The sequence below is a fragment of the Ceratotherium simum genome, chromosome 1, assembly GCF_057802395.1.
Source record: "Ceratotherium simum simum isolate JZ-2026a chromosome 1, ASM5780239v1, whole genome shotgun sequence".
Lineage (NCBI taxonomy): Eukaryota > Metazoa > Chordata > Mammalia > Perissodactyla > Rhinocerotidae > Ceratotherium > Ceratotherium simum.
Window position 1 is genome coordinate 16,464,790 of NC_141900.1, and position 25,621 is coordinate 16,490,410.

The 25,621-nt window shown below is 36.2% G+C and overlaps 1 pseudogene; it reads left to right on the forward strand.

The window, feature by feature from the left end:
- Positions 1-961: 961 nt before the first annotated feature.
- LOC101400035 (T-cell receptor gamma chain C region C10.5-like) lies at positions 962-25,391 on the forward strand (annotated as a pseudogene).
- The last annotated feature ends 230 nt before the right edge of the window (positions 25,392-25,621 follow it).

Genomic DNA, 25,621 nt, shown 5'->3' on the forward strand with positions numbered 1-25,621 from the left:
GCCTGGCAAATTCCACAACCTCTGGGTCCCTTTGGTTCCCCTGGGGTCATCCCTCAGCATCCCAGACTCTCCTGGACCCTACCTCCACCAGTCCACTGCAGATAACGGATGAGACTAAAGAGCCTCTAGTGTACAGGATGATGCAGACTCAGGGAGCTCTCTGGTCAGAAGGGGCCTTTCTAAATACCCTGTAGTTCAGTGTTTCTGAAGCTTTTGGAGGAGAATCTGTGCTGGTAAATCCAGTAGCCACTAGCCACGTGTGGCTATTGAGTACGTGAAATGTAGCCAGACCAGTAGGTCAAGCTAAGATGGACTATGTATAAAATAGAAACCATATTTTGAAGTTAATATAAGAAAAGTAAAATATGTAATTAATAATTTTTTATATTGGTTGCATGTTGAAATTATATTTTGGATATCTCAGACTAAATAAAAATAGTCCTAAATTAATTTTATGTGCTTCTTTTTACTTTTTTTTAATGAGGCTGCTAAAAAAATTTTAATTTGTTGCTCATATTAGTGACTCACATTTAGTTCTATTTAACTGTTACAGACTAAAAATCTAAGAATCTGACTACCTGGTGTGAAGAATGCACAAATAAAACATTTTTCATATGATTTCAAGGTTGCTCTGGAGATTGGCAACAAAATGGTTGAAAGCTGAGACTGGAAGTCAATTCCTAAATCCAGTTTCTAAGTTGTTGCCCCACTAACTGTTACTCATTTTGCCCAGGAGTCAGCAGTTAGATGCACAGAAAGCAATATTACCAACTTCTCAGGGCCCTCATCCATTAGCAGGCCTGACACTCAGATCATGTTGGTAGATAATAATCCTCATGGCAGGGTGATGCTATCAACCATGGTGAGACACCGGGCCCTCCGCCTTCCACTTCTCCCCTAATACCACCCCATATGGAAATTTGGGTGGATCTCCAGTGTCTCTGCCGCTGTCTCTGCCACAATGGTCTGCAACTTTTCTCAGCGGTGGTTGCACGCTGCCCTGGAGGAGAGCGCAGTTCATTCAGACATGCTGTCACTCTTCCAGTATTACTTCTTGGGGTCCTTGGACCTTGTAAGTTGTTTTCCTCCCCAATTCTCTTTGACAGATATTCTCTAATGTTGTAATTCTTAAAAATTTCTAAGTTTTTGGTCACTACTATTCTCCTCCCATTATTTTTCGGTGTGTGTGGTACAGATCATCTAGAGCAACGTCAACTTTCCAGTATTAAAGAGCTGTCAAAAACAGCCCACCCGGAATGTGGCTTGTGGTGTAACATTATCTATGACTTTCATGTACTGGTATCAAGAAAACCCTGGTCAATCCGTGCAGCACCTGCTGCACATTTCATCTGACAACACTGTCACAATGGAGGCAGACATTCCGTGGGGCAAACTTGAGGCAGACAAGACACCTGAAACTTCTACCTCTACCCTCACTGTTCACAATGTAGGGAAACAAGACTCAGCCCCCTAATATTGTGCCCTCTGGGAGGTGCACAGTGGCAGACGTTAGAGCCATGCCAGTCAGTAAATGTTCAGTGGTTCTTCACTGACTATGATGAACTGGGAAAGCACAGTTACCACCTGTATGCTTTTACTCAGTTTTCTAGATAAACTTTTATATGGGTGACTGTGTATGTAGTTGCCAAATTCTGTATTTTCTCAAAGAGAAAGCTTTGTATAAGTAGGTGCAAACGATCAGCTTCATCTTTTCTGGAATCTACTCTCTCCCCAACAGGCTTTCCCATGGCGTCCACGTTTGTTGATTTGGGTCAACCTCTCCACTGTCTCTATTTTTCTGCCAAGATATGTATGCCACATCTTTTCTGTGACCTCTTTTGTACTAATAAATTTGCATTACATTAGTTTTTTGTCATCCAGCTTTATGCTTTGATTAAAAAACTAGATATTACAATAAATGACATTCATTTTCCTAGAGGCTAAAATGTAACAAACACAGCATGATTGAACCACAGGCAGGGCCCACTGCAGTAATAATATTGGATGCATGCCCTGGAGAGGTGATATTTATTTGATTTTGCACAAAACTTATAAACACAGCTACTTGATGAGTCCGAATCAAAGTCTGCTTTGGGTTGGAGTTTGAGGATAGTTCATTTTCTGGCTTAAGATTCCATTCACCCAACAGGAAGTGTTTGACTGACTCCTCTGAGCCAGGCGCTGTCACAGCAGACATTACAGACCTCCTCTGCTCTGTCAAGGCTGCAGGTTGCTCCTGTAGAGCCCTTTCTCCTGCTAGGCTGCCATTATCAGGCTACACATATGGTACAGCAAAGTGGTTAGGACCTAGGCCTCTCATATAGAGAGATCCAGGTCTGACCTGGGTTCTGACACTGACTAGCTGTGTGTCAGTCTGATAGCTTCTCTAGCCCATTTCCTCACCTGAGGTCCTGTAGTTACCTCATGGGTTGTTGTGAGGGTTCCTGAGATGATGCCACTTAGGGTTTGGCCCAGTGCTTGGCACATTGTGAGAGCTCAGTAAATGTTACCTGATAAAAAACAAAACAAAACAAAACAACAACTAGCATACAGACACAGACAGGAACACACACACACACACAGGTACCACACATCTTTGTATACCAGGGCTTACACATCTGTCATAGTGTGGATGACTATTGCAGTTTACTTAAAGAGAGATTAGCTAGACATGAAGAGACTCTCATGAGTAGACATCCTAAACTAATTTAAATCTAAGTTTTCAATCATGATTCTACAGTCCCTTTGACTCACACACATTGAGGAGGACAGTGGCCTTGTACTTGGAGCAAACAACCTCTATTGGGGGACAAACAAGTCCACATTTGAAGTCATTTCCTCCTCCTGCCCTTCTTCTTTAGGCTGAGGTGAGCTTCCCCAAGGACACTTTGCCCACACTCACCAAAGGCAAGCCAGCCAGAGGAAACCAGCGCTGTCCTAAGTGAACGTTTGCCAATTGAATGGGCTTAAATTGCTGATTCATAGAAACACTGAAGGCATCTTCTAGAATGTACGGCACTGAATATAGTGGGGACTCAAGTAATGTCTGTTGAATTGAGATGATTATTTTGATTATTATTGTGGTGCTCAGATTACCTGGTGGGTGGGGGATTTTGTGTACTTGGATGCCGGAAAGATCCTGATGAATTTGGCTCAACTTGTTTTCCTTCAGACCTGAAGTGGGCGAGAGACAATGACTCTGAGTAGTAGGAGCAACATTATACTATCTAATAGATGCTGAAGAAAATCCAAGAAATTCTTGAAAATCACTGTTTTCATATAACGTGTCTATCACCCAACTCCTCACCCATCCTAGTACTGTGGGAAACTGATGTCTGTAACCTAGGAGTCATCTTGTAAAAATCACAATTCAACAATTGTGAGGACCCCCTCAAATCCATGTTCACTGTTTTGTCTTGGTGGCTCTTTTTTTCCACCCAGGAGAATGGGTTCGGAGGAAAGGGCACAACTCTGGAGTGGTCATCTGTGGACGTTGGGCTCATGGATATTCTCTTCTGTCATTTCTGTAGTCCTCAAATTGTCCAGCAGAAAATATTTATGACTGTTGAGTTTTATTGTAAAATTTATTTAGAAAACAAATTTACATGTTTCATAATACTAACACTATCTCTTCATATTATTGAGCACTTAGAGACCACATGTGAAATTTGGTGATTAGAAAGGCCTGAAATTGGCTCTGTCTTGACCACTTTTTCTCCCTTTTTCTCTAACAGCATTTACCTTTTTTACCAAACTAAACCTGTCTTCTCTCCTGATTCCTCCCGATCCCATCTGCCAAGTTAGAGACAGTATTCAGGCTTGGGGTGCTCAGGGTGGCTTATTGGGCTTGAAAATCATTTTTTCCCTACGTTGTACGGAAAAGAATTATTATAGATAGTAGTAAAAACGCTCAGTTCTTCTGTCTTTTTTTTGCTATTCACTGAAATCTATTTTTTTAATTATTTGTGTTATTGTTATTATTTTATCGATGTCACATTGGTTTATAACATTGTGTAAAATTCAGGTGTACATCATTGCATTCCAGCTTCTGTCTAGACTGCATCATCTTCATCCCCAAACGTCTAGTTTGCATTGGTCACCATATGTATGTGCCCTTTTACCCCTTTTGCCCTCCTTCCAACACTTCCCCTCTGGTAACCACCAATCTGTTCTTCTTATCTATGTGTTTGTTTATCTTCCACATATGGGTGAAATCATATGGTGTATGTCTTTCTCTCACTTTTTCCACTTAGTATAATACCCTCAAGGTCCATCCATGTTGTCACAAGTGGTACGATTTTGACATTTTTTGTGGTATTCCATTGTCTATATGTACCTCACCTTTTACATCCATTTATCCATTGATGGAAACTTGGGTTCCTTCCAAGTCTTCACTATTCTGAATAATGCTGAAATGAACATAGGACTTCATATATCCTTTTGAATTAGTGTTGCCATATTCTTTGGATAAATAGCCAGAAGTGGAATAGATAGATCATAGGATATTTCTATTTTTAATTTTTGAGAAATATCCATACTGTATTCCATCCTGGCTATCCTAGTTTGCATTCCCTCCAGCAATGTATGAGGGCTCCCTTTGCTCCACATCCTCTCCAACACTTGTTCTTTGTTGTCTATTTAATAATAGCCAATCTGACAGGTATGAGATGATGTCTTATTCTAGTTTTATTAGCATTTCCCTAATAATTAGTGATGTTGAACATCTTTTCATGTGCCTGTTGGCCATCTGTATATCTTGTTTAGAAAAATGTCTGTTCATATACTCTGCCCATTTTTTGATCAGGTTGTTCATTTTTTTTTATTGTTGAGTTGTATGAGTTCTTCATATATTTTGGAAATTAACCCCTTATGTGATATATGACTTGCAAATATTTTCTCCCAGTTGGTGGGTTGTCTTCATTTTGTTGATGGTTTCTTTTGCCATGCAGAAGCTTTTTAGTTTCATGTAGTCCCATTTGTTTGTTTTTTCTTTTGTTTCCCTTGCCTGAGGAGACACGGTATTCAAAAAGAAACTGCTAAGATTGATGTCAAAGAGTATACTTTCTCTGTTTTCTTCTAGGGAATTTTATGGTTTCAGGTCTTATGTTTAAGTCTTTAATCTATTTTGAGTTAATTTTTGGGTACGGTGTAAGATAATGGCCTACTTTCATTCCTATGCATGTGTTTGTCTAGTTTTCCAAACTATTTATTGAATAGACTTTCCTTTCTCTATCATATGTTCTTGGCTCCTTTGTCAAAGATTAGCTGTCCGTAGATGTATGGTTTTATTTCTGGGCTCTCAATCCTGTTCCATTGATCTGTGTGTCTGTTTTTCTGCCAGTACCATGCTGCTTGATTACTGTAGCTTTGTAGTGTATTTTGACTTCAGGTGTGATACCTCCAACTTTGTTCTTTTTTCTCCAGATTACTTTGGCTATTTGGGGTCTTTTATTGTTCCATGTAAAGTTTAGGATTCTTTGTTCTATTTCCGTGAAAAATGTCATTAGGATTCTGCTTGGGATTGCATTGAATCTGTAGATTCCTTAGGTAATATGGGCATTTTAAATATGTTAATTCATGAGCACAGAATATCTTTCCATTTCTTTGTGTCTTCTTCAATTTCTTTCAACAATGTCTTATAGTATTCAGTGTACAGTTCTTCACCTTCTTGGTTAAATTCATTCCTAGGTATTATATTCTTTTTGTTGCAATTACAAATGGAATTGTGTTCTTGATTTCTCTTTCTGCTCGTTCATTGTTAGTGCATGGAAACACAATTGATTTTTATATGTTGATTTTGTACCATAGAAATTTGATGTTTTCATTTTTAATTTCCAATAGATTTTTGGTGGATTCTTTAGGGTTTTCTATACATAACATCATGGCATCCACAAATAGTGATGGTTTTCCTTTAAAATTTGGATACTTTTAATTTCTTTTTCTTGCCTAATTGCTCTGGCTAGGATTTCCAATACTATGTTGAATATGAGTGACGAAAGTGGGCACCCTTGTCTTGTTCCTGTTCTTGGTGGATAGCTTTCAGGTTTTCGCAATTAAGTATGATGTTAGTTGTGGCTTTGTCTTATATGGCCTTTATTACTTTCAGGTATTTTCCTACTATCCCCATTTGATTGAGAATTTTTGTCATAAATACATACTGAATCTTGCGCTTTCTCTGCATCTATTGTGGTGATCATTTGATTTTTATTCTTTGTTTAGTTAATGTGGAGTATCATGTTGATTAATTTGTGGGTGTTGAAAAACTCTTGAATCTCTAGAAAAAATCCTACTTGACGTGATGCATGATCCTTTTAATGTATTGGTGTCTTCAATCAGCTAATGTATTGTTCAGAATTTTTGCATCTATGTTCACCAGCAATATTGGCCTGTAATTTTCTTTTTTTGAGTTGCTCTTCTCTGTTTTTTGCATCATGGTAATGTTGAACTTGTAAAATGAGCTAGGAAGTATCTCATTCTCTTCCATGTTTTAGAAAAGTTCGAGAAGGATAGGTATTAAATCTTCTTGAATGTTTGATACAATTCACCAGAGAAGTCATTTGGTCCTGGACTTTTGTATTCTTGGAAGTTTTTGATGGCTGTTTCAATCTCCTTGCAAGTGATTGGTCTATTCAGATTCTCTATTTGTTCTTGATTTAGTTTTGGAAGGTTATATCATTCCTGGAATTTATTCATTTCTTCTAGGTTATCCAATTTGTTTGCATATAGTGTTTCTAGTATTCTCTTATAATCCTTTGTATTTCTGTGGTATCTGTTTTCATTTCTCCTCTTTCATTTTTGATTTTATTCATTTGAGATTTCTCCCTTTTTTTATTAGTGAAACCTAGTAAAGGTGTCAATTTTGTTTATCTTTTCATGGAACCAGCTCTTAGTTTCATTGATCCTCTCCGTTTTTTTTTTTTTTTAGTCTCTGTTTCATTTATTTCAATTCTGAACTTTATTTTTTCCTTCCTTCTACTGATTTTAGGCTTCATTTGTTCTCCTTTATCTAGTTCCTTTAGGTGTAATGTTAAAGCGTTTATTTGAATTTTTCTTGTTTTTACAGGTAGGCCCATATTGCTGTAATCTTTCCTCTTAGTACCACTTTTGATGCATCCCATAGGTTTTGGTATGTTGTGTTTCATTTTCATTTGAATTTAGGTATTTTTTTACTTCTCCTTTGATTTCTTCTTGGATCCAATAGTTATCCAGTCTCATTTTTGTGACTTTTTCAGTTTTCTTCTTACAATTGATTTCTAGTTTCACATCGTTTGATCACAAAAGATGCTTGATATGATTTCAAATTTATTTCAAAGAATCTTTTATTCATAGAATATAGAATTGTATAAATTTTTTCTTTTACACCATGAAAAATAATGTCATCACAGAAATTATTTTCCCATTTGGCAATGCCTGCTAAAGAATCATATTGCAAATGGTAAAAGTGGCTTTATAAAAATGAAGAAATCTGTTCATATTTTTCAAGGATATTTGTATTGACATGTTTCCATTCCAGTTACTGAAGAGTTTCTTCCTTTCAGAAATACATTCCCAAATTGCTAACAAAGCAGCCCTGGTGTTTGTGAGAACAAAAGGACCTTTCCTTTGATACAGTCTCTGAGCAGATTCAACACAATTAAACACCTGGAAATAAAAAAAGTCTTAACTCTCTGACTGTTTTTCCTAGTAATTTAGAAAAGTAGTTCATTGACCAGTTGGGCCTCTTTCTGTTCTTGTTCTTTCCATTTTCAATCAATGATTTTCAATGATTAGGACCATGTTTCAAAACAAATGTTTGGGCCAATTTATCTGAGGAAAATTTATAAAATATCTGATGCCACATAAGTTACCTTCAAGGACTTCCAAAGGAACCCAGAAGGTCAAATTCCCAGTACACAGTTTTTTAACTGCTAGTTACATTATGCAGGTTATGTGGAACCTGAGTTTTTGTAGAAGCTGTAACCAGTGTGACAGATCATACTGGATCAAGATATTCCGAAAAGGGACTAAGCTCATAGTACCTCCCTCTGGTAAGTAACTTTTTTCTGTTTTTACCCTAGTGATGAAAAACTGATAGAGGCTTTCTAGAAAAAACAATTAGGGATCATCTTTATCTGACTGCCGTATACTTGGCCTCAGCTTTTTGCAGCTACTGGTCACTGTACATGAAAACAAAACTGTTTTCATAAATGGTTTGTTTTCTTCCATGCTTGTAAGCAGATTGAAATTCTGCTTTTAGAATACACACACATAAAAGGATGGACTCAGGCTAGAAATTAAAATATTTTGAGGACCATATTTGTAAACCATTGGTATAAGTTATTGATTCAAGATATTTTTCATGTAGACCATCTTTTAAGTTAGAGACACTTTTATTAATTACATCTTCTCTATATTTTGAGACAAAACATAGTGCCCGTTTCTCACAATAATCTGCAAAAACTGTATTATTGGTTTCCATCTCATCACTAACAGCAGAGAAAACACTAATTCTTCAAGTAAGTGTCTATAGGACATTGATAAATCTCACTTATTACTTTAGCTTCTTAGAGGTAGGCTGAGATCAGTCAAAATTTATGCTATCGTAACTCTTGATGAATTGCCTAGAGATGGGCCAGTTTAAGGGAATTTTTAAGCTTAATAAGCCTTTTTAGCTCCAAAGTCCGTGAAAAGTCTCTGCATGGTTTACATCCTCATTTGCTCATTCATTCTGTCAGCAGAAATTCATTGAAAACAGTTTCAGTGCTGGACACTGGAGATAAACAGGGAAAGAAGATAAAGATAGAACAAGTCCCCATATTCCAAAAGCTTCTAGCCTAGTGGATAAGTGTTCTATCTCCGACCAGATCCTTGGAGGCGCTTCTCTGCCTTACGTAGCAAGGAGGACATTCACAAGGAGTTAACTAGTTACAGCGATTGTGAGTCTCTAAGGGGTGGAGATGTCAGTTCCATTTGGTATTTCTGTAATTAGAGATTTGTAATGAGTTTAGATATTTTATATATTTGGTTCCAAGAATAACTACTGGGAAAAAATGAATAAAAATTGCTAACCTTGTCATTTGGTCAGAGGATGATTAACATCAAGTATTAAAATATTTAAGTGGGCAACCATATTAAAGAGTGTCACATGATGGCTTTTTTTATTTTCCAAATTCAGTCCAGTAAATTTGTTCAGTCTTCATTATCCTTAAAGATGAAATTTTGCCTGAATGAGGGAGAATATCTCACAATAATATTCTTAGCCTACTAGATCCATTGAAGTGAAAATTTTCATAGAATTTTTACAAGGTTGATATAGCTTTGAAAAAATGAAAGAAATCATATAATTTAGTTTGCTTAGTAGTTGTGATCATATAAACAAAGAATTCATAGATTGAAAAGCTACTTTCTAATCCTTTATTTTCCAAGCGAGTACATGGTCAATGTAAATTGTAGCAATTAAATTAAATAATGGCAACAGATATAATTCATGTGTGTCCTGAAAAATGTTTTTTAGGAGAGTGTGGTGCAGGGGAAAATATATACTTCGATCACTTTTTGTATAGTCATCCTTCAGCAAATAAATTTTGATTCACTCATTATCGCCCTGCCAAAATTATAAAAATAATAATTGCCCATTATAAAACAGTTGGAAAATAGAAAAAATAAAGAAAAATCTAAAATTTTATATTTACATATATCTCTATTAACATTTTGATATGTTTCCATCCATTCATTCTACCTATGCAATGACCATCTCGAGTGGACGTTGTGACTATTAAATGAAATTAAATATTGGAAATTACTAATCTGGTCAGTGATAAAAATGTCAATTCTCCAGAATTTCTATTACCACCATTGGATTTCTTTATTAAATCAGGAGTACAGATGAATGTATTAATCACCATCTAGTCTACAAGTCACCTTAGAACAAAAGGTCAGTAATTGGAAAAAACATTTAATTTCTAAGACTAATTGTTACCTACTTCTAAAACTGATTGAATATAATAAGCATTATCTCGAATATTATTAACATGAATATTAGGTGGTCTCTCATTTTCCAGCAGAAATATCTGCTAGAAAAAAACAGAGAGTTTTTCAACTTGAGTGTATTAAGTTATAGTTACTTAGCTAAAAGTTAAATATTGACTTATAGTATTTAATTTCTTAATTGAATTATAGCTACAAAGTTAAAAAATTATATCAATACAAATATCAGTTGAGAAATATCGCTCTTTTTGCCCACACATTTCATTAAAACTTTTGTTCAGACTCTTCACATGCGTCTGAAACATCTACCTCAGAGCAACTTTCTAGCTCATGCCTGGGTCAGAGTGTCTGTTTTGGGATCTGCATAGGATGATGTTGCTGGAAATTTTATCTAAAGAGACAATTATCCATTTATTAAACAAAGGAAAGGTTATTTTTCATTTATTCTGTTATTCTATAAATGTGCAACAAATATAAACTGAAAGGCTTTGTCCCCATATCCAAATTCATATTCAATTTCTTTATTATCTTTCACCAGTGCTAGCTCCAAAACAGGCATTAATTGATTTCATTTCAGGTGGAGATCTTTTCCAAGAAGTATTTTTGGATCACAGCAGAGTATTAGAAGAGCATATTTTAATATGGGCATTTACACAAGGACTGAAACAGAAGGTGACCCCTGTTTTCTGAGGGATAATTATGGGAAAGAAAGGCTCACCTTATGTTCTGGCACTTTCAGTCTCTTTGAATTTGTCACGTCTTGTGTGTATATCATAGAGCTAGGATTTGCAAACATATTTTCCCACCTCTCATGTATATTCAAGTTAGACCTTACTAAACTATCAATCGCCGGAGCAGAAAAAGAAACAAGTTATAATGTACAAACTCTTTGTCCTTTATTTCAACTGCCTATTTCCAAAACCTATTTGAGAAGACCTAAAGTCAAATACACAAGTACAGGCATACCTCATTTTATTGCACTCAGCTTTATTGCATTTCGCAGATACTGCATTTTTTAAAAAGCAAAGGTTTGTTGCAACCGTGTGTAGAGCCGTTCTATCAGCACCATTTTCCCCAAAGCATTTGCACACTTCATTTCTCTATGTCACATTTTGGAAATTCTCCAATATTTCAATCTTTTTCTCTATTATTATATTTGTTATGGTGATCTGTGATCAGTGATTTATGATGTTACTACTATAAATGTTCTAGGGCTCCATGAGCAAGGCCCATATGAAATGGCAAGGTTAATCTAGAAATGTCTGTTTTCGCACTGCTTCACCAGCTGTTCCCCATCTCTCCTCCTCTCCTTGGGCCTCCCTATTCCCTGAGACACAACAATATTGTAATTAGGCCAATTAATACCCTACAATGGCCTCTAAGTGTTCAAGTGAAAGGAAGGGCTGCACGTCTCTCATTTTAAATCAAAGGCTAGAAATGAGCAGGCTTAGTGAGGAAGACATCTTGAAAGCCGCGATAGCCGAAAGCTAGGCCTCTTGTACCAGTTAACCAAGTTGTGACTGCAGAGGGAAAGTTCTTGAAGGAAAGAAAAAGTGCTACTCCAGTGAACACACAAATGATAAGAAAGCAAAACAGCCTTATTGCTGATGTGGAGAAAGTTTTAGTGGTCTGGATAGAAGATCAAATCAGCCACAATATTCCCTTAGCCAAAGCCTAATCCAGATCAAGCCATTAACTCTCTTCAATTCTATGAAAGAAGAGAGAAGTGAGGAAGCTGCAGAGGAAAAGTTTGAAGCTAACAGGGGTTGATTCATGAGGTTTAAGGAAAGAAGCCATCTCCTTAACATAAAAGAGCAAGGGGAAGCAGCAAATGCTGATGTAGAAGCTGCAGCAAGTTATCTAGAAGATCTAGCTAAGAGAATTCATGGAGTTGGCTACAGTAAACATCAGATTTTCAACGTATATGAAACAGCCTTATGTTGGAAGAAGATGCCATCTAGGACTTTCACAGATAGAGAGAATTCAATGCCTGGCTTCATAGCTTCAAAGGACAGGCTGACCCTCTTGTTAGGGGCTAATGCAGCTGATGACCTTACTTTGAAGCCAATGCTCACTTACCATTCTGAAAATCCTAGGGCCCTTAAGAATTATGCTAAATTAACTCTGTCTGTGCTCCATAAATGGAATAGCAAACCCTGGGTGACAGCACATCTGTTTACAACATGGTTTACTGAGTATTTCAAGCCCCTTGTTGAGACTGCTCAGAAAAGAAGATTTCTTTCAAAGTATTACTGCTTGGTGACAGTGCACCTGGTCACCCAAGAGCTCTGATGGAGATGCATAATGAGGTTCATGTTGTTTTGATGCCTGCTAACACATCATCCATTCTACAGCCCATGGATCAAGGAGTAATTTTGAATTTCAATTCTTATAATTTAAGAAATACACTTCATAAGGCTATAGCTGCCATAGATAGTGATTCCTCTGATGGATCTGGGCAAAGTAAATTGAAAACCTTTTAGAAAGTATTCACCATTCTAGATGCCATTAAGAGCATTTGTGATTTGTTGAAAGTGGTCAAAATATCAACATTACGAGGAGTTTGAAGAGGTTGATTCCAACCACCATGGATGACTTTCAAAGGTCCAACACTTCATTGGAGGAAGTAACTGCAGACATGGGGAAAATAGCAAGAAAACTAGATTTAGAAGTGGGGCCTGAAGATGCAACTGAATTGTTGCAATGTCGTGACAAAAAGTTAATGGATGAGGAATTGCTCCTTACGGATGAGCACAGAAACTGGTTTCTTGAGATGGGAAATCTTCTTGGTGAAGATGCTATGAGTATTGCTGAAATGACAACAAAGGATTTAGAATATTACATAAATTTAGTTGATGAAGCAGCTGCAGGGTTTGAGAGGATTGACTTTAATTTTGAAAGAAGTTCTGCTGCGGGTAAAATGCTATCAAACAGCATCAAATTCTACAGAGAAATTGATTGTAAAAGGAAGAGTCAATCGATGCTGCAAACTTCATTGTTGTCTTATTTTAAGAAATAGCCACAGCCACCTGAGCCTTGAGCAACCACCACCCTGATGATTCAGCAGCCATCAACATCACGGGAAGACCCTTCACCAGCAAAAAGATTATGACTCACTGATGGCTCAGATAGTTAGCATTCTTAAGCAATAAAGTAATTTGTAATTAAGGTATGTACATACATTTTTAGACATAAAACTATCTCACACTTAATAGACTATAGTATAGTGTACACATAACTCATATATGCACTAGGAAACCAAAAAAATTGAGTGACTTGCTTTATTCTGGTATTTGCTTTATTGCAGTGGTCTGAAACCAAGCCTGCCATATCTCCGAGGCATGCCAGTACCATCAGACCATGAAATAACAATAGGAGATCAAAACCACTAAGGGAAGCACAATAAAAATGATCTGTGATTTTCTAGAAAGAAGCACAGGTAAAATTTTATGCTCAGAGGTAGGAGAAAAATTGAAGAGGAATTCATAGTTTTCATTAACTGATGAAATGATGTATAATAAATTTTCAAATAGGACATGTTTTTCCCACCAAAAATTAGAAAAGGACTTCAATGCATGAATCCTTTAGGAGGAAAGTGAGGTACAAGAGTGGACATTGCCTTTAACATCCATTTTATAAAATGGAAGAAACGGTCTTTCAGCAAACCCATTTTATCTCACCACTGCATCAAGGCTATGGGCATCATAACTTGAATGTCAGCCACAGATGGTGACCCTCAGCAGATATGGTCAGGCAGGTAACATTTAGTATCTAACGTGACAATAGGAGGATTTGCAGACAGACATCCTGCAATCTCTCTAGTCATTCGGCCCTGAAGGCCCGCTGCCAGGAGTTTCAAGCTGAACTTTCTGTGTGAGCTAGAAAGATGTCAGTTTGAGGCTGAAATTTCTCGTGAAAACTTGGAATGCAAGTCGATTGTGCTATTCATTAGAGAAAAGAGACATTGTTTTGGACAACACGAGTGAAGCAGTTCCGTATACTGACTGCATATTATTAGGCTTTAGCCAATGTTCCCTTTGATTTTCCTAAAGCTGAGAATGCAGCAGATAAGACAAGACAAACATTGCCTATTAAGTGAGTGAATGAAAGTCACATTTCCTGTATTTATGGTTTTTAGAATTCCAGACATATTAGGACAAAAGGGAATGCAAATGAAGGAACAAGTCTTCAAGCTTAATTGCCACGGATCTAATTGCAACCCCAAAATACTGAATTCCTATTACTAAGGTCAAGGTTTGGTCCCATGAAATTAAAATATCATGTTGGAGCACACAATGATCATAAACAAATTGATAATAGTAATGATAATAAGGACCATAATAATAATTATAATTGTGATTTCCATAGCATTTTAAATTGAATCACGTTTCAGAACTTGTTTCATTTTGGTCACACTTCAGCTCTGGTAGGGATGTTGAATTGATTTACATGAAAATCATTGTTTTCAAACAAATAAAGCACCAAAGTCTTTAATTTGCTTTCTTTCTCAGGCACAGAACTTGTGAGCAAAATGCACCAGGACCAGAACCCTTGTCTCTGAGTCGCAGGCCACCAAATTTCCCTGGGACTTGAATAACTCAGAGAAGCTAAATTAATCTAAAGTTTTTGATATGAGTTGATCACAGTGGAAGTTTTATGCAAAAGTCTTCAGTGATGGAAGAAAACATGTTATCACAGGTAGGTATCAGAAGAATAGAAGTTTTCAAGGTAATAGAGGGAGGGCAAGAAGTAATTAAACTGGAATAATAGTTAAGAAAGTTTAGGAAAAACAGGAATGTGATGAGGATTGGATGTAGAAATCTTCAGAGGGATTTAAAAACAATCCTTTTGGCAAAGATCAACATAGATAATAATGTGTGAATATTGCAATAAGATTTGGCTTTGTGGACTTATCTAAAAGACTCAACTATAACATATGTAATTATCATGTAAATGTTTGTCCCATCAATAAAGTTCATTATTACAGTTGAGTTTTGTGAGTTGACACATTTCCTTTCTAATGGTGAGAGGGTGTTGTCTAAGACCCGGGCTTTGGAGTCAGGCTGACCTGGCTCCACCTCTTCCATTCTGCTTATGTGAACTTGGGTGATTATTCTCCGGCCTCAGTTTCCTGATCCATAAAATGAGATGACAGTATGTATCCAGCAGGGGTTGTATGAGAATTGAATGAAATAGTGTGAATAAAGTACTTGGCACATTGTCTAACACATAATAGGTGCTGGATACATGTTCCCCCAACTCAAATTTAAAGGGAGAATTGTATCCAGTGTGGAGAGTTGTTTGCAGCCAATGACACTGACAGAGCAGCAACTCTCCAGAGGATTCAGCTGTACCTCTAACTGCTCAAGGGAAAGATATCTTACTGTCCATTCTCATACAAAAATGAGTTTGGAGGTATTTGTTTCTCTTTAGCAGACTTTTCCATCACATGGCAAGAAAAATGAGAGTAAAATATGTTTGTTTTTTATTTCATTGTTGTTCTATGTGTTTTAAATCTTAATCCTTTATTTTAATTGGTATCATCTCTAACAGCAACATTTATTGGCCGTAAAATTTGTAGCCAAAATATTTAAGCTTCATGCTCATGTTTATCATTAAAAATGTTTCAATTCATACAGAAAATGGTCAAGATGCAAAATCAATTATTGTGCAAAGTTGTCAGAAATTTGAAATACATATTTAAATATGAAATAACTGTAATTATTTATTTGGTAAAAGAAAAATTACAACAAGAAACTAGAGAACACTTAAATCAATATCAATATGTAGGTTTGAGATACCACACTTTCAATGAAAAATGTAGTTGACATTTGGTAAATTTATGTTGAATTCATACTGTTGCATCTTAATAAAATATAAACAGCTCAGGCAATTTCACTCAAATGTATTATTTGATTATGCAGATGAATGTATATAAATGAATTAGGTTTATTTATTTTTTTACCTGGTTTCCATTCTATGTGTCATGAAAATGATGTTGACAATAAAATATACTGTTAATAAGTTTCAAAAAGAATGTTTAAAGAAAAACCATGTAATATAATTTTTTAAAAATATAGGCACTAACCATATATACATAAGTACACTATTTAATGCTCAGTTAACTATTGCATTGAGAAAGTTATGGAAATGCAAGATTCATTTTATCCTGAAAAGACTGAAACTTAATGGATCTAGGTAAGGGAAAGGGATAGGAGGTAAGAATAGTGTGTTATCATACATAAAATAATCAATTCATCATTTGATTTTCAATTTCTTTACTATAATGAATCAGAAGCGTTCCTATGAAGACATAAACTTTCTCAGATGAAAATTAGATTTTTTGCTATATTGACTAAAGACTAAAAGTATGTGAACAGAATGTATGATTGAAACATTAATCTTGCTTTATAAAACATGTTTTTAAATTAAAAACAAAGTATAAAGTTGGAGAAATATAGTGTCTTACTGTCATACATTGATTATGACATATACTGTCATAATCAGTAAAATACCATTTACACTAAACGCATGATGTATAAAATTAAAATAAGCACATTATTACCTAATTGTATGAAAAAAAATCTCAACCCTGTTTGCTTACTAATTTACTATAAAAACCAAGAGCTTTGCTATGTAGGCGGAAGTTCTCAGGAATGTTTTTTTCTTCTCAAATCAGAAATCTAATTCTTCTTTTCTTAGGAAATTGCCCGTTGAGTTACATAACTCCAAACTAGCCCAAAGAGAACATTAGTAAATCATTTGTATGTCAATTAGAAATCAAATTGGAAAGAGTTTTAGTGTTTATAATTCCAATTATTATATTAACAATAAATGTGTAATCAGCTAACATTCCAGAATTCAAGTGACATGCCTTTGTAATCTATGATGTTTTGTTACATATTTTGACATTATATCTGAAAAAGACTCTGGAACTGTGACATTTAACATTACACAAATTATATATATACTTTATTCAACAAGTGAAAACAAAGAAAATAATGGAGCTATAAAACAGTTCAGCAGCCTCATAAGATAGATACAAATTTTGGAGGAGATATTGAGAGTCAAAAAGTGGTGTATTCTTCATCATGCTTAAACATCAATAAATTCCAAAATAAGATGTTGTTTGGGTGAACATATTCTAAAGTGAAACAAAATTCTGAGAAGTGTATTACTTGATAAGATTAATATAATAGCATTTCTGAAAATAATAAAATTTTTAATAGGAGTTTTGGAAATATTGTATTTGGCTTCTAAATTCAAGGCATTGTAAATAATTTGGAGGTGCAGCTTTAATATTGGCCTACTTAAAAATCTGGGGTGGTTGAGATGTGAAATTGAGATGTTATATAAAATTAAACATCAAGTAGGAGAACTCCATTATCTCAGAACTGGGCATGGGATCCACATTAGAGCTAAAAGGTCAACTTCACTGTCAAGTACAAGTGGAAATGGATTCCTGTTAACACATGACTGTGCATTGTTTTAAAAAAAATCGAAAAATTTCCTCCTGATATTTATTTATATGGCAAGTAAAACAAATATGGTGCATTCCAGAAACAGTTAAATGAAGAGTGAGGTTTCACAGAGCTTCAGAACAGGAGAAAGTGTTCTTTGGCCAAAGACAGCAAAAGTTACAAAATTCACATTCATATATGTGCTAGGTTGTTCCAAACCATACAACGCTTGTGCTTCTCTAATGATTCTTTTTAATTTCTGTTCCATTTTCTCCCACAGATAGAAGCCTTCCTGCAGACATTTCCCCCAAGCCCACCATTTTTCTTCATTCAGTTGCTGAAGTAAACCTTCATAAGGCTGGAACATTTCTTTGTCTTCTTGAGAAATTCTTCCCTGATGTTATTAAGGTATATTGGAAAGAAAAGAATGGCAATAGAATTCTGGAACCCCAGCAGGGCAATACCATGAAGACTAATAGCACGTACATGAAATTCAGCTGGCTGACTGTGACTGAAGGTCAATGGATAAAGAACACAGATGTATCATCCAACACGAGAATAATAAAAGAGGGGTTGACCAAGAGATTCTTTTTCCTTCAGTGAATGAAGGTATGTATATATAAATATAATCTCCCAGAACACTTTTTCCCAAAGGGAATATTCCACATTTTCTGTCAAGTATTAATGAAAAACAAAGAAATATAAATCTTTCTTAAATGTTGTTCCATTTACTTGTAGCATAAATGTCCTTTTATTACCCCATAGAATAAAAATAGTATAGGTTTTGGAACATAAAAAAGAAAAAGAAAAATTTCCTTAACTTTTCTCAGCCTCAATTTCATCAACCAAAATATTAAGGTCACAGTGATTTTTTTGCTGTTGTTGATGGATTAAATGAAACAACACACGTGAAAGCACCTAACAATTGAGCACACAGGAAATGCTGAAAAAGAGATTCCTCTTTTGATGATCTTAGTTTATCAGCAAATAAGAGCAATTATACTTCTTTCTGGAATCTTCTACTTAGCAAACGAAGTCACTCTCATTTATTCTTGCTCTACTCAGGGTATAAACCTAAAACAATGTTATTAAGTGACAAAATAGTGTTCATTTGATGGAGCCAAATTGTGGCTGAACAAAAAATAGAATAATTTGACCATTGCAGTTTTATTATGGTTTTAAATTTTCCAGATTTGCATTTTATATACCACCATAAGGTAAAATTTCATAATTAGAGTTTGGATCAGGATAACGTGTACATACATCCTTCCATTCTAAATAATGAACGCATTTTTCGCCACTGGTAAATGCAGCTCAACAAACATTTGTTGCAGAACTAGCCTATGCCTAGCCTGGAAGAGATGTGTGGATGAGTACACTGGGATGGGATGAATTACTGTCCCAAGGAGGAGACAGTACAGTAAAGAGAATATATTCTTTTCCTAATCACTCAGGCTCATTCGTGATTCAGGCATGAGTCCCAGCAGTGGTTCTGTTACTCGCTAGACTTCAAGTCTTGAGTGTGAACTCAACAGACCAAAGGCCCCAGAGCACCCATAAGAAGGAAACAGTTTGTACTTTTCCCTGTAGTTAATAAGCCCTTGTATAAGCAGTGGGGAGCAAGCACATAACAAAACATGTGAAGACCTTTGCTGTGTACCAAGACAAACTTCCAAAGTCAGTCTTTATCTTCTCAGATCCTTAGTTTCTTCAACCATCAAATCAGGTTCCAACACTTGGCTTTTTCCTGAAGCTGTGATGTAGAACAAATGAAATAATGTCAATGAAAACACTTGCTTTTGAAAACATTTCATGGATCTGTTTATTTACATATTTACTGTATTTTTAATATCATTTCCTAAATCTCACTGACATAAGATTAAATCAACAGCCCTAATTTATTATTTCTATGGCTAAGAACAGAGGGGAAGCAATATATGCAAACACAAGTTTAATATAACCACTGGGCTGAAGTGTCCTGTTAGGCAAAAATAAGTACAGTAAGTTCCATGGTGATGATTATGATAGAGAAGATGCAGTTCGTAATGTGTTTACTTGGCACTCAATTTCTGAAACAAATGTCTCACATGGACTTCTCAGGGTAAGAAAGCTAATGAGGATATTTCTGTCAATGTCACTCTACAGCAAACTTCTAATACTGTCTCTTGGAAGTTTTCTGTTTTTGATAAAAGCTAAGACTATAACTTGGAAGCACAATTCAGTGAAGCGATTATGAAGAGAGCTAAAACTAATTGGTCCAAGTTTTTGTCCAACCTTGATTGAGAAACAGAACTTGGGATACACAAACAGATTTTATTAAGAAAAATTGATACTTTATCGTTTTTACCTCCATCAATGCATGGTAATAAAGGAGTTTATTTATCTTTTAATGAATAAGTCACTGTCAAGGAAAAGAAAGAGACTTTTAAGACACATTAAAGTCAGTTTTGGAGATATTTTAACATCTAAACATGATTATGCTAACATTGTCATTCTTGGATTTTATTCCAAATCCTATAGTTCAAACCCATTTTTATAGCCACCAAAAAAAAAGCTCATTGGGTGTGTAAAATTGCATACCAGAACCGTATCCATATGGACAAGAACACATCTAGTAGAAAAAGATTAACCAAAATAATCATTTTAACTCTGTTTTTCTCCATCCATCAGTCAGTTATCTTTAAGAAAATTTTTACCTTTGTGTGTTTGCTGCCTTTTTTTTTTTACATTTGATAAATAAATGGCAAGCAATAGTATATATTGGAGTATATGAGGAAGCCATTTGGTGTAAAACTAATTTGGGCTGACCTTGTTTTCCCAAAAGGGCCTGTGGTTGTTGAGCATGCATTGTATATTTGTTTTAATCATTTACTGTGTCCCAAAGACAAGAACAAATGCCCTTAAGATAAAGATGTAACTTCCCCACATTGGCATTTCCTTAAGGATAAGCATCTCTCCCTAGGCTAGGAATTGATTGCTGCGCTCACTCTGTGCCCACCCAGCTCAAGACAACAGATCTGCTACCTGCTACTTCCATCAATCACTGTGCTGACAGGGCAATCTCATGACTATTGTAAAAGGAACATTCCAGTCATATGTGATACATGCTCTTTGACTATATATAGTCTGTACACCCCCACTTTGGAGTGCTTGATTCCTTTGTGAAAGGACTCTCCTGGGCTATATGGTCCTCAAATCTGGCTCATAATAAACTCACCACAATTTTTATTTACAGATTGGTTTTGGATTATTTGCGTCGACACGTTGTACATAAGTCTCACCTCGTGTCTTATATATTTGTAGAACTATAAATGTGATTTGGCCTATCTTTCTATCTTTGGAAAGAATTACACTGAAATGCCAAGCTCCTGTAATGAAAAGGTCATTAGCTATGAATATTCACCATATCTGGAAGAGAAGATATTTTTAGTTTCCACAATGGTGGAATTATGTTGTTTCTCTATAGATTATTTTATATTTCTATGGATTATTTTTATTTTTGTTTTATTTTTTATTTTTATTTACTTATATTTTTTGTGAGGAAGATTGGTCCTGAGCTAAGATCCATTGCCAATTCTCCTCTTTTTTTGCTAAGGGAGATTGGCCCTGGGCTAACATCCATGTCCATCTTCTTCTACTTTATATGTGGGATACCACCACAGCATGGCTTGACAAGCAGTATATAGGTCCACGCTTGGGATCAGAACATGCAAACCCCGGGCCACTGAAGTGGACTGTGTGGACTTAACCACTACATCACTGGGCCAACCCTCTATGGATTATTTTTCAAAGTACATTCCACATGCTCTATCTCATTTAATTCTCCACAACGATGCTTTGAATGCTGGTTCTGCCGTCACTGGTATGACTCTCAGCAAGTTACTTATTCTCCGAAACTTATTTCCTCGTTTGCAGCAAGGAGTCCTCCAAACTACAACTCACATCAGTGTGACAGGAGCATTAAACAGGATAATGCATGTGAAACATTTAACGTAGTGCCTGGCACAGTAATAATCGCTCAATAGTTATTAGCTTTTATTCATATTGTTGTCATGTCCACAAACGCCAAACTCCAGAAATTCATGTGCATGAGTTGGGGATATTGGGATATGCATGCTTTGGAAAGGTTTGCTTGCTTTCCTTTGCTTAGGTGGGAAATGTGCCTAAACCAGATTCTTTCAAAGGTGAGATTCTGTTGTGGATTCTAAGATTTAATGAATTGATTTTGGCAGCAACTCTGCATGTCAACAGTGTGTGCTGAATGCTGTAGAGTAGCCACATTTTCGGTTTATTATTCCATACGACAAGTATTTCTCCAACACCTCTTTTGTGGCCGGCACTGTTCTAGGAGCTATGAATACAGAAGGAAAACAGGATAGTCTTGGATATTACCCTCCAGTTGTGATAAAGAAGAAAAAAATGTATCCTTCATTAAGGTCAACATCTTCATATGCAGAAATGCAATCCATGGATTAGATCTACTGAATTACATAGAATCAGATGAACTATTCTTGGAATCATAGGGGTCATATTTTTAAGGATGGTCTCTTTGTCTGCAGGTTGTGTGTGTGTGTGTGTGCATACACACATACTCAGATAAACACATAAGCACACTGTCAAATAATGGGCAGGAATGATTGACTAACACTTGCTCTCATTTCTTCTAGTTGTCACCTCAATTGTCACTACTATTGATTCTACAAAGGCTTATCCAAAAGACAAAAGCAGTAAGTTATTGCATATATTTGCCTCTATGTCATGCTATAGGCTTTTTTTCATTACTGATCAATTTAACTTTTGAACTTCTCAGGCTTAATGTAGAAAAGACCAATTATTCCTGGAATCGTGGGGCTCATAATATTCACAATTTTAACGACTGTCTCTCTTGTCTGTCAGCTGATTTTATATATATAGTGATATATCTATCTATCTATATATAAAGATACTGTTAAATAATGAGCATGGAAAATTGACTAATACTTGCTCTCATTTCTTCTAGTTGTCACTACTGCTGATTCTACAACATCTTCCCCAGAAGAGGAAAGTGCTAAGTTTTCTACATGTTTGCCTTCATGTCATACTATAGCAATTTTTTCCCTCCTGATCAAATTACCTTTTGAACTCCCTGGTTCATAGCAGATAAGACCAATATTCCTGGAATGGTGGGGCTCATATATATATATATATTTTACTTGCTGAGGAAGATTGGCCCTGGGCTAACATCTGTGCCCATCTTTCTCTACTTTATGTGTGGGATGCCTGCCACAGCATGGCTTGATTAGTGATGCGTATGTCCACGTCCAAGGTCAGAATCTGCAAACTCTGGGTCAGTGAAGCAGAGCATGTGAACTCAACCACTACGCCACCAGGCAGTCCCTGTGGCTCATATTTTCAATGAGTATCTCTCCTGTCTCTGTTGATAAATTTTATATATGTATATGTGTGTGAATATATGTATATATCACACATATACATATATATCAACTGTCAAGTAACAGGCATGAACAATTGACTAATACTTGCTCTCATTTCTTCTAGAGGTCACTGCTATTAATTCTACAAAAGTTTGTCTGAAAGGTGAAGCGGTAAGTTTTTGCATATGTTTGCCTTTGTGTCACACTATAGCATTTTTTTCTTCCTGATGACCTTAACTTTTGAACTTTCCTGCTTAAGGTAGAAAAACTAGAATGGTTGGATGTTGAAGAGAAGATTGAGTGATGTTTTAAATCAAGCCATCATTTCCTAGGAGTCACCCTAACCCCATAAATGCTGGTTTGGGGATGAGATGACTGTAAATTAGGAGGTGCAGTGTAGGCTCTGAATTATTTCAACAATGGACTTCACTCATTTGTGCAGCTTTTGTTTCTAATGACTGAGCAATACATGATATCATGGTGTTTCTAGAGTTTTCTTTAAGTCTTTGTTTCTTAATAGTAGCTAATAATATGAACTGACACATACTGAGAGCTTCCCATACAGAAGTCACTGAGCTGGGTTCTGCATGTATTTTCTTGTTTAAGTCTCATAATATACCTAGGAGGTGGTATAATATTTTGTCCCCTTTTTATAGTTGAGGACAATGAGTTAAAATTAATTAAGTCCCTAGGACCATGCCATGCAGCTAGATGTGGGCTTTCAACCAGGCCATCTGAATCAGGAGTTCATACCCTTACTCTATGCTCCCTTCTTCCTCTATGATATGGTCCTAGAGCCAGAAACCCCAAGGCCAAGGCCCTGAGACACGATGGACACATGGTGGGGGGTGGATAAGTGCATGGGCTTCACAGTATCACAGACTGGATTGAACCCCAGTTCATTTAATGATTAATTCACTAATGGGAGTAAATTACCTACATTTTCTGAGCAACACTTTCCTCATTGGCCAACCAGGAATAATTACACCTAACTCAGTTATTGAAGAGATAAAGTCCCCTGTATGGAATGTCTAGCATAGGGTTTCCTATTTGGCTGTCACAGAATCAGTATGTTTCCGGCCCTTCCTCCTTACATAGGTATAAAGAACGTGACTGGAAGCATTGGCTCTAGCCCTTCTGATCTTTCCTCCATTTCCGATATCAAGGGGGCTCTGGACCACAGCTAACACCTTACATGAACAAGGGCAAGGCGTTATGAGCACATCACCTTTGAGATCCATTTCCACACTGAGTGCTAATGATTCTGGAGTTCTGTCTCTTGAAGATAAAATGCGTAAAAAGGAAATTTCCAGAGGAAGAGACTCAGCCTTGTGGTTCATTGAATAGTCAGTCTGGCTCACCATCATTGTTGTTAATTATTTCTTGACATCATATATTTCTAGTAAAACTTCAAATGATATTAAGTGGAAATATCTTATAATATCCTAGTCACAATGAGGGACATTTAGGAAGGACAGGTGAGTGAGCCACGACCTCCTAAAGTTTCAGAGAATTTGGATTAACTACTCTCTTCCATCTTATATAATGCCCTCTTCACTAAAACCTCCCACCCACCCCACTGTGAACACCAGCAAATTTCCAAGGATTTCACCCTTGGTAGGAACCTCATTGTATCCACAACAGGTAACGCCTCAGATGTTTCTCAATCCGAATTCAACTGTATATTTATGCTTAGCCTTTTGACGTCTGGGGTATTTATTGCACTTGGAGATGCAGAATTGCAAAATAGCTAATAATGTGTTCTATAAAGTCGTGGTGCTGGGATTGAAATCTGGTTTCTAGTACTTACTAAATGTATGACGTCAGGCAAATTACTTCTCTCTCTGCCTTCAGTTTATTTGAAAAATGGGAGTGAAAATGTAACTCTCATAAAATAAAATCTCATAGGTTACTGTAAAACTTAAATAAGATTAAAGCTTTGTATACAAAGCTCTCATAACAAATGTTTGGCCTTTGGTTGGTGATTAATGAATATTAGCTATTATTATCACTTAGGGACATCATGGGGGTGAAGAAATGCAAAAAGGTATTTATCACAAATACGTTTTTCCCATTGTACTCATTCACTAAAAACGCAAGCTTACTTTTCATATTTTGGAATATTATAAGTGAATTTAGCAGAAGTTGTTGATTGACAGGATCTGTAAACTTGATTTTGAGTTGTCTTCTTGTTGTTGTTTCTGGTAGTTGTGGGGGTTAGATGTTTACTTTTGGGTTTTAGTGGTGCGGGGTGTCACTGCAATGTAGGTCATCAGAAATAGATATCTGTGATTAATATGTCCCATATTTTCAAAAGAACAGATGAAACTAATCCAATGACTTCCCTGAGACGCCCTGCAGCTGCAGCTCAGCAACACTCTTCCTATGACACCTACCTCCTCCTCCTCCTCAAGAGTGTGTCTACTTTGCCATCGCATTCTGCCTGTTCAGGAGAACAGCTGGGTGTGGCAATGGAAAGAGTTCTAACAGATGGTGGCACAAAGAATTCAACTTGTCTTCATCGCTTATTGTCCCTAAAAATGTCTCCTGAGGATCTAGTTGGTCTTCCTGTCTGGCTTTGGGTTATTTCAGCTCACATGTGTACTTTCCTATTATGTCATTATTGCATAATGTTTTTTTTAAACCACTGGGCAAACAGAAAATTTTACAACAATGAATTCTGCCATTACTCAGGGGCAGGGCCAAGGGGTAGTCCTTTAGCACCGCTCTCTCCATGATCTCCATCAGCTGCTCCAGCAACCCAAATAATCACGCCCTCTG